Source organism: Saimiri boliviensis, chromosome 7, assembly GCF_048565385.1.
Source record: "Saimiri boliviensis isolate mSaiBol1 chromosome 7, mSaiBol1.pri, whole genome shotgun sequence".
Classification (NCBI taxonomy): domain Eukaryota; kingdom Metazoa; phylum Chordata; class Mammalia; order Primates; family Cebidae; genus Saimiri; species Saimiri boliviensis.
In genome coordinates, this window is record NC_133455.1 from 95,643,416 (window position 1) to 95,656,710 (window position 13,295).

Sequence of the window (13,295 nt, forward strand, 5' to 3'; positions counted from 1 at the left end):
AATCACCCAGGCACCTTTGGGAAACCAAGGTAAAATAGTCACTTGAGGCTGGGAGTTTGAGACCAGCCTGGGCAACATAGCAAGACCCCATCTCTACAAAAATTTAAGTGGATGTGCTCTAACATTGACATGAATAAAAAATAAAAATCATTTATAGTTATGGATGTTATTAATAGAAACTTACAATAAATGTCATTTTAAAATGTTGGCTGTGGGGATGGGAATGAAGATAGAAGAAGAGTGGTCAGGAAACTAATTTCTTACCAAAAGGTCTCTGAACTATTCAATTTTCGTGAGGTATGTATCCTTTTTTTTTTAGATGGAGTCTTATTTTGTAGTCTAGGCTGTAGTGCAGCAGTGTGATCTCATTCACTGCAACCTTTGCCTCCCAAGTTCAAGCAATTCTCCTGCCTCAGTCTCCCCAGCAGCTGGGACTGTAGACACCCACCACAACACCTTGCTATTTTTAGCAGAGATGGGGTTTTACCATTTTGGCCGGGCTGGTCTTGAAATCCTGACTTCAGGTGATCCACTGCCTTGGCCTCCCAAATGTCTGAAATTATACGTGTGAGCCACTGTACCTGAGTATATCTTTAGTTTTTAATTCAAGGATATAGAGTTAAAATCATAAATGTATTTTCAACTTAGAAAAACAATTCTGATGTACAGATAGATTTTTAAGGTATATTTTTATCATAGATCAACTCCATATTGTTTAGTTTCAAAAGGCTTCTCATTATGTAGAACTTAATTTGATCTTAAGTGCTACAACATCCATGGAGTAGACTTTCTTTAGGCTGGCTCTGTAATGCAAGAGTGCATAATAACTTTTTTTTTTTTAAATACAGGGTCTCACTTTGTTGCCCAGACTGGTCTCAAATTCCTGGGCTCAAGCAATCCACTCTCCTCAAGGTCCCAAAATGCTGGTATTACAGGCGGGAGCCACTATTCCGGGCAAGAGGGCATAATACTACTGATCTTCATAGTTCATTTCTTTTTTTTTTCCATCAGAGTCCTTTAAAGCAGTGGTTTCCAACCTTTCTGGTACCAGAGACCATGTTTGTGGAAGACAGTCTTTCCACAGATGGGGTGGGGTGGGGGATGGTGTTGGGAGGAAACTGTTCCACTTCAGATCATCAGGCATTAGATTCTCACAATCTAGATCCCTCACAAGCACAGTTCACAATAGGATTTGCACTCGCTGCTATGAGAATCTAATGCTGCCATTGGTCTGACAGGAGGTGGAGCTCAGGCAGTAATGTGAGTGATGGAGAGTGGCTGTAAATACAGATGAAGCTTCGTTTGCTTGTTCGCTGCTCACCTTCTGCTGTGCCACCCATTCCTAACAGGCCACGGACTGGTACCGCTCCGCAGCCCAGGGTTTGGAGGACTCCTGCTTTAATGAACATCAGTTCCTTCATAGGGTGAGATTTTGGCCAGTCTATTACCAATAAAACTTTAAAAGTGACAATGTCAGAAAATTCAAGTAATACATCAAAGAAACAAAATTGAGATGGATGCTTAAGTATATACAAATTCTAGTCCATGACTGTGAGGGCCAAAGTATTTCTCTGACAGGTTAAAAAGGAAAGAGAGAAAGTAAATCCATAGGTAGGAATAAAACTTGATCTCAAATTTGTATTTAACCCATAATGCGACCATCAAATATTGAATGGGAAATGCATATCCATATGTGTCACATGATGCATACAATCTAACACTGTAAGTATATTACTAAGGTTTGGAAATTCTGGAAATTTCCCAATAAATGCATTTCTTTTTTAAAATTTTAACAAAAAGATTTTTGTTTTCTGCCCTGGTGTATCAAGTAGTCTTTTTTTAATCCTTATTCAGAGTTTGCTGCAGATATATGCTGCAATAGAAAATGAAAATATAAATTTTGCAATGCAAATTTTCCAAAAAAGAGCTTCTGTGTCTTTAACATGACCAAACACTTTCATTTGCAAGTGAGCATTAACTGGTGGGAAAGACATCTGGCTGGAAATCAGATGGGTTTTTTAATCCTGTCAATCACTAGCTGTGTGGATTTGTGTTCATCACTTCACCCTACTAAGCTGAAGTTCCAACTCTTGAAATAAGTTTAATATCTATCCCTTCTACCTTCTAAAAATCTTCTCAGGAACAAATTATATGATATTTGCTGATAATTTGGTGATGATTAAATGCTTATGTAGCATACACACATACAAACACACACGCACTTTTCCATCAAGTAAGGAACAGACTATTTAAAAGAGAAATATAAAAGTATGAATAAATAATTACCCAAAGGACTAGTGTTGATTAAAATAGGCATTTGAGGAATCCACTACAAAAAGTTCAGCACTTGTAAATTCTATTCACTAGAATATTAAAAAGCAGCACCATTTTGCCAAACAGATAACAGAAAACCAGTGTGCATTTCTATGCTATTCCTGTCTTCACTCACCAAGCATTACAGGAACTGTCCTGTGAAAACCAGTCAGAGAGTTAGTGATAGATAGCATTTACTTACTTCAATTTCCTCTGCTCAATGGTAGTCAAAATCTGACAATGGAAATTGATTCTTGTGTAATATTGGACTCTGTGCTAAGAAATGTAAATCTTAAGTCTTTTTTTCGCTCTCTCTTTTTTTTTTTTTTTTAATTCAGTCTCCATACAGACTGTCAGAAATTGCCAATGCCGACTATATTGCAAGTTGTCATGGCGGAGTTTGGGGAAAAGTTTTCAATTAGCAATAATGGCTCTTCAGATAAACCTCATTGGCTATGATACTGCCACTGTGCAAAGCTATAACTAGTCTTAAAAACAGAATCCCAGCACTTTGGGAGGCCAAGAAGGGTACAACATGAGGTCAGGAGTTCAAGACCAGCCTGTCCAAGATGGTGAAACCCAATAATTTTTTAGATTTTCACCTTCTTTAGTACACATTATTAAAAATACAAAAAAAAAAAATTTAGCTGGGTGTGGTGGCACGTGCCTGTAATCCCAGGTACCCGGGAGGCTGAGGTGGAGGATTGCTTAAACCCAGGAGGTAGAGGTTACAAAGTCGAGATCGTGCCACTACACTCCAGCCTGGGAGACAGAGCGAGACTCCCTCTCAAAAAGGGAGCACCACCACCACCACACAATCTAGTATCCAGTAGCCTAGGCAAGTGCAGTGGACAGTAAACTGAGAATGAAGTCATTATAACTTCATTTCTTTTCTTGAGTGCTCACTCTAAAAGTTTACACAGGCAAATATAACTTAACATTTTTTATTAAGTGTTTTTACTGACTTCTGAAAAAGAACCTTTAATTCTGATGACCCTTCCTAAAATACATCCTTTTTTTCATGTATTTTGGTTTTAATGTATATGTTTTCCTTTTTTAAAAATAGATTGCTATTATACAGTCAATAATTGTTTAGAATTTTCTTTGATTATCATCCCTTCTTGTTACTCACAGCTTCCATATGGGGTATCTTTCCTCCTGCCTGAAATAAACTTGAATTAAAGCAGGAACTTCTTTGTGTGTGAAGATCTTGTTGTGGCAAGCTGTCATTGTTTTCTGTTTTTTAAATATTACCTTACTTTTGAAATATGTTATTGGGAATAGAAATCTAGAAGACAGTTATTTTTCTCTTAGCTTATTGTAATGACGACTTCACAGTATTCTCTTTTCCATTGTGGTCAATGCAAAGCAGTTTGAAGCCTAATAGTAGATACAGTACTTTGAAGGCCATCTATATAGATTCATAGGTAGGTAGGTAGGTAGATTATTATGTGTGTGTATATATATATTCCTTTCTGCTTGCTTTTAAACTTTTAATTTTTGTCGTTTTCAGATTCACTAAAAGGTGTCTTAGTATAAATTTTGTAGATTTTTCTTATATTTATCCTGCTTAGGGTAACTAGAATGCCTTAATCTATGGTTTGGTGTGTTTGCTAAATTCTTAAAAATTCTCATTCACTATCTCTTCAGTGTGTCTCCCCTATGATTCTTTTCGTCTCAAAGCAACAGTTAAACATATGCTAGACCATTCCACTCTCTCCTGCTTACGGCCAACCTCTCTCTCATATTTTCCATTCCACGTCTCCAGGCTGTAGTCTGAATACTCTCTACAGATCTACAGTACTGTAATTCTTTCTTCAAATGGATTTCCTATGCTATTAAATGCATCTTCTTTTCCAGGAGTTTTGTTTTTTTCAAATTTTCTTAGATTTCTGATTCTCTTATGTTTTCTTTTCTTTCTTTTTTTTTTTTTTGAGACGGAGTTTCGCCCTTGTTACCCAGGCTGGAGTACAATGGCGCGATCTCGGCTCACCGCCACCTCCGCCTCCTGGGGTCAGGCAATTCTCCTGCCTCAGCCTCCTGAGTAGCTGGGATTACAGGCACGCGCCACCATGCCCAGCTAATTTTTTGCACTTTTAGTAGAGACGGGGTTTCACCATGTTGACCAGGATGGTCTCGATCTCTCGACCTCGTGATCCACCCGCCTCGGCCTCCCAAAGTGCTGGGATTACAGGCTTGAGCCACCGCGCCTGGCGCAATTCTCTTATGTTTTCAAATATATTAAATATATTTCCAATATCTACAGTTTTGGTCAATTTTATTTTTTAGTCTTTTCTGATTTTTCTCACTCATATTGTTATTTCCTTGGATAATCTGTGATATTTTTTCTTTCTGTAACTTCATGTTTCTTGCATCTCTTTACCTCTGAGAATTTGATGAGACCTGGTTTAAAGTTGGCTTCCTCAGAGAAGACATGTATTTGTTCTGAAAAATCACTGCGGGCTCTACCAATCACAAATTCTAGTTGTAAAAGATATTAACTGTGGGTTGTTGTATTTTTACCCAAGTACTGTGAATTGTGAGCTGCAAAGCCAATGGAGAACTTGCAATTCTGCATCCTCACAGATACAGATTTTCCCACTTTATTCAGTGCCAAGTCTGAAGACAGGTAATTTTGCTGTCAGTTTCCTGGAGTTTGACGTTAAGAGGCCTTTTCTTGTTCACTTTTATTCTGAGTGTGTAGCCACTTGAAGTCCTATATTTATACAAAAGCGTTTTGAACACTGATCTTTCACACTGGGTAGGCTTACATCTTTGCTTCATTACCTTTATGCCCAGCATGTCAGGAAAAATTAAACTCAAGTTCACTCAGGTTTAGAAAACACTTCAAGGTAAAAACCAGCTTTCTGACTCTGCTTACTTTTCTAGGTTTTCACCTTCTTCAGTACACATTACACAAAAATGATACATGGAACACAAATATATTAAACAGATAAGAGTACTCTTTTACCAGACAGTATACATCATTTTATAAATTCCCATTTATATTACATTTTCTGATTTTTTAATTCAATAAATGAGAACGCATGTTAATACTTTATCATCTTCTAACATGCTATATTTGCTACATATGTGTACATCACATAGTGCTTTACATTGTTTCAACTACAGCTTAAAATTTTAAAACTAAATTTTATTACATCATTTGCAGAAATCCTTGAGCAGTATTGTAAAATATATTTGGAAAATTATTGATGTAATCAATCAAGTTCTCATTCTGGATACTAGATAATCTGTCCTTTTCAAAACAATTACCTCTAAATATCATTGTTGCTACTGGAGAAATAGTAACATTAATTGTAAGTAACATACTTCAGTTCATATTCTGGCTTTGTGAGTTGGGCAATTAACAAGCATGTTCAATGAAAATCATTCTGTCTGTTTCACAGATAATGTTGCTTTATTTTTTGTGCCAGAGTCAATTATCAGTAAATTTGACAAAAATGTGTCCACAGTTTATTTCTTCCTAAAAGAATTGCTGAAGTGAATAATCTACTTATAAAGAATATGCTGGATAACAGAGATATTTAGACGAGTGATATTTAGAACAGAGGTCCCCAGTTCCTGGGCTATGGACTGGTATGGACTGGTACCAGTCCATGGTCTGTTAGGAACCAGGTCACACAGCAGGAGATGAGTGTGGGCAAGTGAGCATTACTACCTGAGCTCCACCTCCTGTCAGACAAGTGGCAACATAGGAGCATGAACCCTACTGTGAACCATACTGTGAACTGCACACGCAAGAGATGGATCTAGGTTGCACGCTCCTTGTGAGACTCTAATGCCTGATGATCTGAGGTGGAACAGTTTCATCCTCAAACTACCCTCAAACCCTCTCAACCCTCTCCAGCACCTCCCATCCGTAGAAAAATTGTCTTCCGCAAAACTGGTCCTTAGTGGCAAGAAGATTGGAGATCACAGATCTGGAAGACCAAGTGATCCTGACCACCTCAGTGACATGTTACTGGACTAGACAAAAAGGTAGAATTAAATTAGGTCAATACATTATTTGGTAATAATAATCTTCTCACTAAATAAAGACACTGGCATTAAAAATGATAACTTATTCCATAGGCCTTGGTTCCATCCTTGAAGTGGTCTAGTGACATTTATTGGAGTCATCAATAGAATGCCACATAAACCTTCACAGAAAATGATATTGAGTGTAAGACAGTCTACATTTTCCCAACTAGAAGAGCCACTTAAAATAAGTAACATGTGCCACATGAAATAACAAATATATACTTATAACATTAATCAGAATTATATTCTATTAGTTGATATCACTTTTCTACCTTGAAAATCACTTTATCCAAACATACATCTTTGATATCAAACCTCTTACCAATACCAAATAAACTTTGAGATACTCAACACATTTTCCCAGAATATATATTTTCATTTCCATCTAAGCTGTTAGAGATAAAGCCATTTGGGAAATGGTATGCAATTTCATCCCTGGAAATTCTATCTTAAGCCACATTTGTCTTTTACATAACACTAAGACTTTATTAGAAAAATAAGTTTGATGGGCTACTATTTATAATTTCTACAATGTTATTATGTGTAGTGACATAGAATGTTTAGAATTATGATGCCTTACATTTAGGAATAATTACTAACCGTATGCCAATATTTTTGCTTCTATTTCTCTAGATTTTATCTGGTGGTCTCTGAGAGCAAGCATCGATTGAAGTTATTTTTAGGATACCATATTTTCCTCCCACAGTACTTTATTTCTCAAATAAAATAATTAAAACAGTGCCTCTAAGAAACTTTATAAATAAATATAATACAAGCATTTTCTGAGTGATGATGCCAAAACCACTTATATTTGGACATATAAGTAATCCACTATACAATAAAAATTATTTTGAATATATGTTCCTTGACAATATATAAATTTGTATTTTTGCGTCTAATCAAAACAGTGTTAAATAGCTAAACTATTTTTTTTTTCCTTCTACCAAACTGTATTCTAAACAGCCTTTGGAATTCAGTCCTAGTTCCGTGCTCCTTCATAAAATACCCCTGATTTCAGCTTACACTGATCTCTTTCCTCTGAAAATTTCTACACTATTGGCAATCTATGTTATGATTTATAATTTAGCAGTATTGTTCTCTATTTTTCTCCAATTCTTTCATGTTGGTTAAGTTTAATCCTCTACTTCATTGATTTGAGGACTTATAGTTCTATTTTATTCTACATGCCTCTTACTATATTGTTAATTGGAGCATAATTACACAAGTGATCATTGGTTGTAAGCTGTGTTTATTCACTTTCACAAATAAATATCTTCTGATTGAGTGTTGTGCTGATATGGAAGTGCTAGGAAGGGAAGAGAGTGGTCCCTTTAAATGGTACAGAAGTGGGGAAGGGAAGGGCCCGATAGAGGAGGGCGTGGTTCCTGGCTAGGGCTGTACCCCCACAGACCTAGGTGAGGACAGGCATTTCATGGTTAAATGTTGCATTTCCCAAGACCACTCTCACCTGCCACATCCCCCGTCCTGCGGCCATAAAAACCCAAGGCCATAGCAAGACAGAGAGAGAAGTAGCTGCATGTGGAGAGGAGCACTTCAGGGGAGGAACACACAAGCTGCTAGACACTGAGAGGAATGCACAGAGAGGCACCAGCATGCTGGCAGGCCACTGACCAGCAAAGCAACATGGAGTTTGCTGGGGCGGTGGGAGGAGCACACAGGCTGCTGAGCGGCCAGACTCCAGGGGAAAACCATTTCCCTTTTGGGTCCCCCATCTGCTAAGAGCTACTCCCACTCAATAAAACCTTGCACTCATTCTCCAAACCCAGGTGTGATTCGAGTCTTCTGGTACACCAAGGCAAGAATCCAGGATACAGAAAGCCCTCTGTCCTTGCAACAAGGGAGAGGTTCTATCTGACAGCTGGTTAATACAAGCTGCCTATAGATGGCAAAACTAAAAGAGCACATGGTAACACACGCCCACTGGGGCTTCAGGAGCTGTAAATACGCACCCCTAGATGCTGTCATGGTGTCGAAGCCCCACAGCCTGCCCCTCTGTATGATCCCCTAAAGGTTTGAGCAGCAGGCACTGAAGAAGCAAGCCAGTCTCTCCCTGTCGCACGCCCTGTGGGGCAGCAGGGGAACATTTCCCATTTCAACGCCATCCTCAAGTGACTGTACAGATTAACTGAGACCATCCAGATCTGTTCTACAGAAAATCAAATTAGGGTAGAATAAAGTCAACAGAAAACTTAGACTTGAATAAACTCTTATATTTCCACCATCATAAAAATGGTACAACAAAGTATCAATGGGTGTCTGATCTGTAATTTTGAATGAGAAATCACAACAGTCTCTCCTGCTCTTATTAAAGAAGGAAGGAAGGCTTTGTTACTTGAAGTGCAAATTTATCAAGTGTCAATTATTCCCTTAATTTTTTGGGGGGAAAGCAAACAACTGTTTAATATCTTTTTTTCTGTATATTTTAATTGTCACAATAATGGATCATTGCAAATATATATTTGATGGCAGCAATAATGTTACCAACAGTTCTATCACTATAAGACTAGAAGTTACTTTTGCATTTAAATAAGATCCCTAAAGTGTTTGAAAGGATCAGCAATATGTGTGAATAGAAATATTTCAGATTATTTCAAAATTTCAGATCATTCCATAATTTTTATGTTTTCTTCCCAAAGTGAGATAGGTCACAAAGTCTGAGTGATGAGACTGAAACACGGTTAAATCTCTTTCAGCCAAGAAGAAAGGTAACTTCTTGTGGAGCCATACTATAAACTGCCTCTTAGCAGTATACGAATTCAGCATCTAATAGATCAGGAAAATGCTTGTTTAAAATTATTAAATATAATATGGTTTGTCTGTTGCTGCCATATACTTTGAAATATTGGTTTATAGTCTAACTTCTCATACAAATTTAGGAAGCATGTTGCTCTCATACAAGTTTAGGAAGCTTTATTATTATCAGCTTTTTCTGTAGCCTCTGATAATAATTCATAATTAAAAATTTAAATATCTGTTTAATCCAGCTGAATTAAAGAACACATTGGGTTTTAACTCTTCATATTTTTATTTTTATATAGGTGTAATTTTGTTTATGTCTGTGCCTATGTATAATTATTATTTTATGCAGAAAATATGATCTTTTATAACTTCAAAGGGTTTTCCCAGGGGATAAAATTTTATGAGATGAATCCAAAGCAATATTCATAAGACCTGCGTTTAACCACTAAATATCAGCTCAAATCTACTTTATGTCAACATCAAGTTCTATCACATAATCATTTAATAAATGTGTATGTCTTCCTATAACTTAGCATATAATGAAAACTTTATTGTAACTCAATTATTTTTATAATTCTTATATGCTTTCAATTTTAATACTGTAAGCATGTCACATTTGTAGTTTATAGTCAGCAAAAATTGGTTTTGTCTTGTCAATTGTTATCCATATCTTTAATAAAAGAGCAAAATCTAATTCACCAGCAATAATTTCTAAATTGTTAATTCACCACTATAACATTTGTAGATAAGTTTTGTGGGGTTATCATTTATCTTTTATCACAAGACTTTAGCTAAAAAGAATACTACCTTTTTCCTTTGGGTGCTTAAAATTTTACTTCCATACTGCAATGACTAAATCTCTATTGTAAGGCTTCAAGGCAAGATGACCACCCACTCCAAACAAATGGACGAAGGACTCAGATGCTGGGGTAAGGTGGGGGTAAACTGGAAAGCCCACACGAGGCTCCTGTGCACTGGGACTCATTCCTGGTCCCCAACAATGGCTGGAGTAGGGATGAATTGAACAGGAATCCTGGCAGCACGAGACGGACACTTGATCTGACAGGGAGAAGCACATCAAAAAGCTAATCTACCACAGTAAAATAGGCTTTAATCTTGGGACGTAAGGTTGATTCATCATACACAAATCAGTATACCTGATTCACCACAGAAACAGAACTAAAAACAGAAACCACATGATCATCTCAATAGATGCAGAAAAGGCTTTTGATAAAATTTGACATCCCTTCATGGTAAAAATCTTCAAACTAGGCACTGATGGAACATACCTCAAAATACTAAGAGTCATCCATGACAAATTCATAGCCAACACCATGCTAAATGGGCAAAAGCTGGAAGCATTCTCCTTGAAAAATGGAATAAAACAGGATGGCTTCTCTCACCACTCCTAGTCAACATAGTGTTCAAAGTCCTAGCCAGAGAAATCAGGTAAGAGAAAGAAATAAAAGACATCTAAATAGGAAGAGAGAAAGCCAAACTATTCCTGTTTCAGACAATACGATTCTACAGATAGAAAACCCAAATTGTAACTCAATTATTTTATTGTAACTCAATTATCAAAATAATTGATGAGAGTTAGGATAATATTTGTCTAAGGCATGTATTCCATATTTCTTCTTAGTTACATTAAGGTACTTTGCTTTTCATACTTTTTATTTAATAGCTCTTTTTAAATTGAAATGTAAATTATTTCTAATCAAGTTGTCAGTCAAAAGAACAAACAACGTGATTTTTTTCCCCTCTCTGTAGAATCAGTTATCAAACAGCCTATCAACATGTGAAAAAAAACTACGTGTAGGCCCAAGTCTCAGTGCTGTCTGGGATTTTACAAAAGCAAGGAAATGTGTGTACATACGTAACATTTTCACCCCTTCAAGGTTTGCTTGTTTTTCCAAGTGCTGGTTTCCTCCTGTTAATTGCAGTCGAGATGGAGTTTTGGGGATATGGGCTTCTTGAAATGTTTCCTTTTACTCTAACTGCTACCTCCTTGGCTTATGTAATTAGGGAAGCATTAACTGAATCCCTGTCCAATCCAAAGTCTCTAAGTGAATGTTGCTTGAAAAGAAAACAGTTGTTACAGAAAGATGATTCAAGGATGGATATGGTGATGTTAATTGCAATTGTTCAGTAAATGTCCCATGGGGAGAAAAGAAAAGAAAGAAAACCTATGCCTCTATGGCAAGTGCCATAGCTACCTCTTTCTGGGAGGCATCTTGATGTCAGCCCTGTGCCTATGGCTTTTGTCTTCCCAGGGGAATGTTTTCTTTGGATCCATTTGGCTTTTCCAGGAAAACCTGTATGTGGGACGGGTGATTACGTGTGGTTCTGTCCTTTTTGATACTCAACTCATAATTGTACAGGCTGAAAAAATGGAGATGAAGATTATATCTGGCACTGCATTTACATCTTCTTAGATTTTATTACTCTCTTCAGAAAACTCATGATGATCCTGGCCATGAATGAAAAGGATTAGAAGGAAGAAAAGAAATGAGGTGACCATCCAGCCTTTCCCAACTTAACTTCCTCTCCTTCCACCCCACATTTCCTTTTTGCACACATTACAGGTGGTGTGTTCTGTGATGATGGAAAGCATCAGAAAAGCAAAAAATAAATAAAAATTTAAAAAATTAAAAATAAAAATAAAAAGAATGAGATCATGTCATTTGCAGCAACATGTATGGAGCTGTAGGTTATTATTCTACAGTCCATAGTCTCTGTCTCAAAGCTCCTTGATCAATCAACAGCTTCAGCAAGTTTTAGGATACAAAATCAGTGTACAAAAATCAGTAGCATTCCAGTACGCCAATAACATTAAAGCTAAGAGCCAAATTAAGGTTGTATTCCCATTCACAATAGCCACAAAAAGAATAAAATACCTATAAATGCAGCTAACCAGGGAGGTGAAAGATCTCTACAATGAGATTTACAAAACACTGTGCAAAGTAATCAGAAATGATACCAAAAAATGGAAGAACATTCCATGATCATGGATAAGATGACTCAATATTGTTAAAATGGAGACACTGTCTGATTTATAGACTCAATGCTATTCCTATCAAACTATCAATGACATTCTTAACAGAATTAAAGAAGACTACTGTAAAATTCATATGGAACTAAAAAAGAGCCCAAATAGCCAAGGTAATCCTAAGCAAAAAGAACAAAGCTAGAACAATTACATTACCCAACTTAAAACTATAGTGCAAGACTACAGTAACAAAAACAGCATGGTACTGATAAGAAAGCAGACACACAGACCAAAGGAGCAGAACAGAGAGGCCAGAAATAATGCTGCACTTGTACAACCACCTGATCCTTGACAAAATTGACAAAAAACAAGCAATAAGGAAATCACTTCCTACTCAATAAATGGTGCTGGGATAAATGGCTAATCATATGCAGAAGATTGAAACTGAGCTTTTTCCTTATACCATATACAAAAATCAACTCAAAATGGATTAAATATTTAAATGTAAAACCTAAACATATGAAAAACCTGAAGATAACCTACTAAATGCCATTGTGAACATAAGACCTGGAGATTTCATGACGAGGACATCAAAAGCAATTGCAACAAAATGAAATTTAACAAATGGAACTAACTAAAGAGTTTCTGCATAGCAAAAGTAACTATCAACAGAGTAAACAGACAACCTACAGAATGGAAGAAAATATTTACAAACTGTGCATTTGACTAAAGTCTAATATCTGGAATCTATAAAAAACTTAAATTAACAAGCAGAAAACAACTTCATAAAAAAGTGGGCAAAGGACATGTACAGACATTTTTAAAATGAAGACATACAAGCAGCCAACAAGCATCTGAAAAAAAAAAACGCTCAACATCACTAATCAGTAGGGAAATGCAAATCAAATGCATTTGAAATCCCATTTTGTATCAGTTCGAACGGATGTTATTAAAAAGCCAAAAAACTAACAGATGCGGGTGAGGTTGTGGAGAAAAGGGAAGGCTTGTACATTGCGGTAGAGATATAAATTAGTTCAACCATTGTAGATATTGGTGTGGTGATTTCTCAATGAGCTTTAAAACAGAAGTACCATTCAACCCAGAAATTCCATTATTGAGTATATACCCAAAGAAATATAAATTTTTCTACCATAAAGACACATGTACTCATATATTTATTAGAGAACTA

At 36.5% G+C, this 13,295-nt stretch overlaps 1 non-coding gene across 1 annotated transcript; it reads right to left on the reverse strand.

Annotated features, from left to right (window-relative positions):
* Window positions 1-2,651: 2,651 nt before the first annotated feature.
* Window positions 2,652-2,792, reverse strand: LOC120365260 (U4 spliceosomal RNA). The gene has a single exon (XR_005580263.1). It is a non-coding gene; the product is annotated as a U4 spliceosomal RNA (small nuclear RNA).
* Between the last annotated feature and the right edge of the window lie 10,503 nt (window positions 2,793-13,295).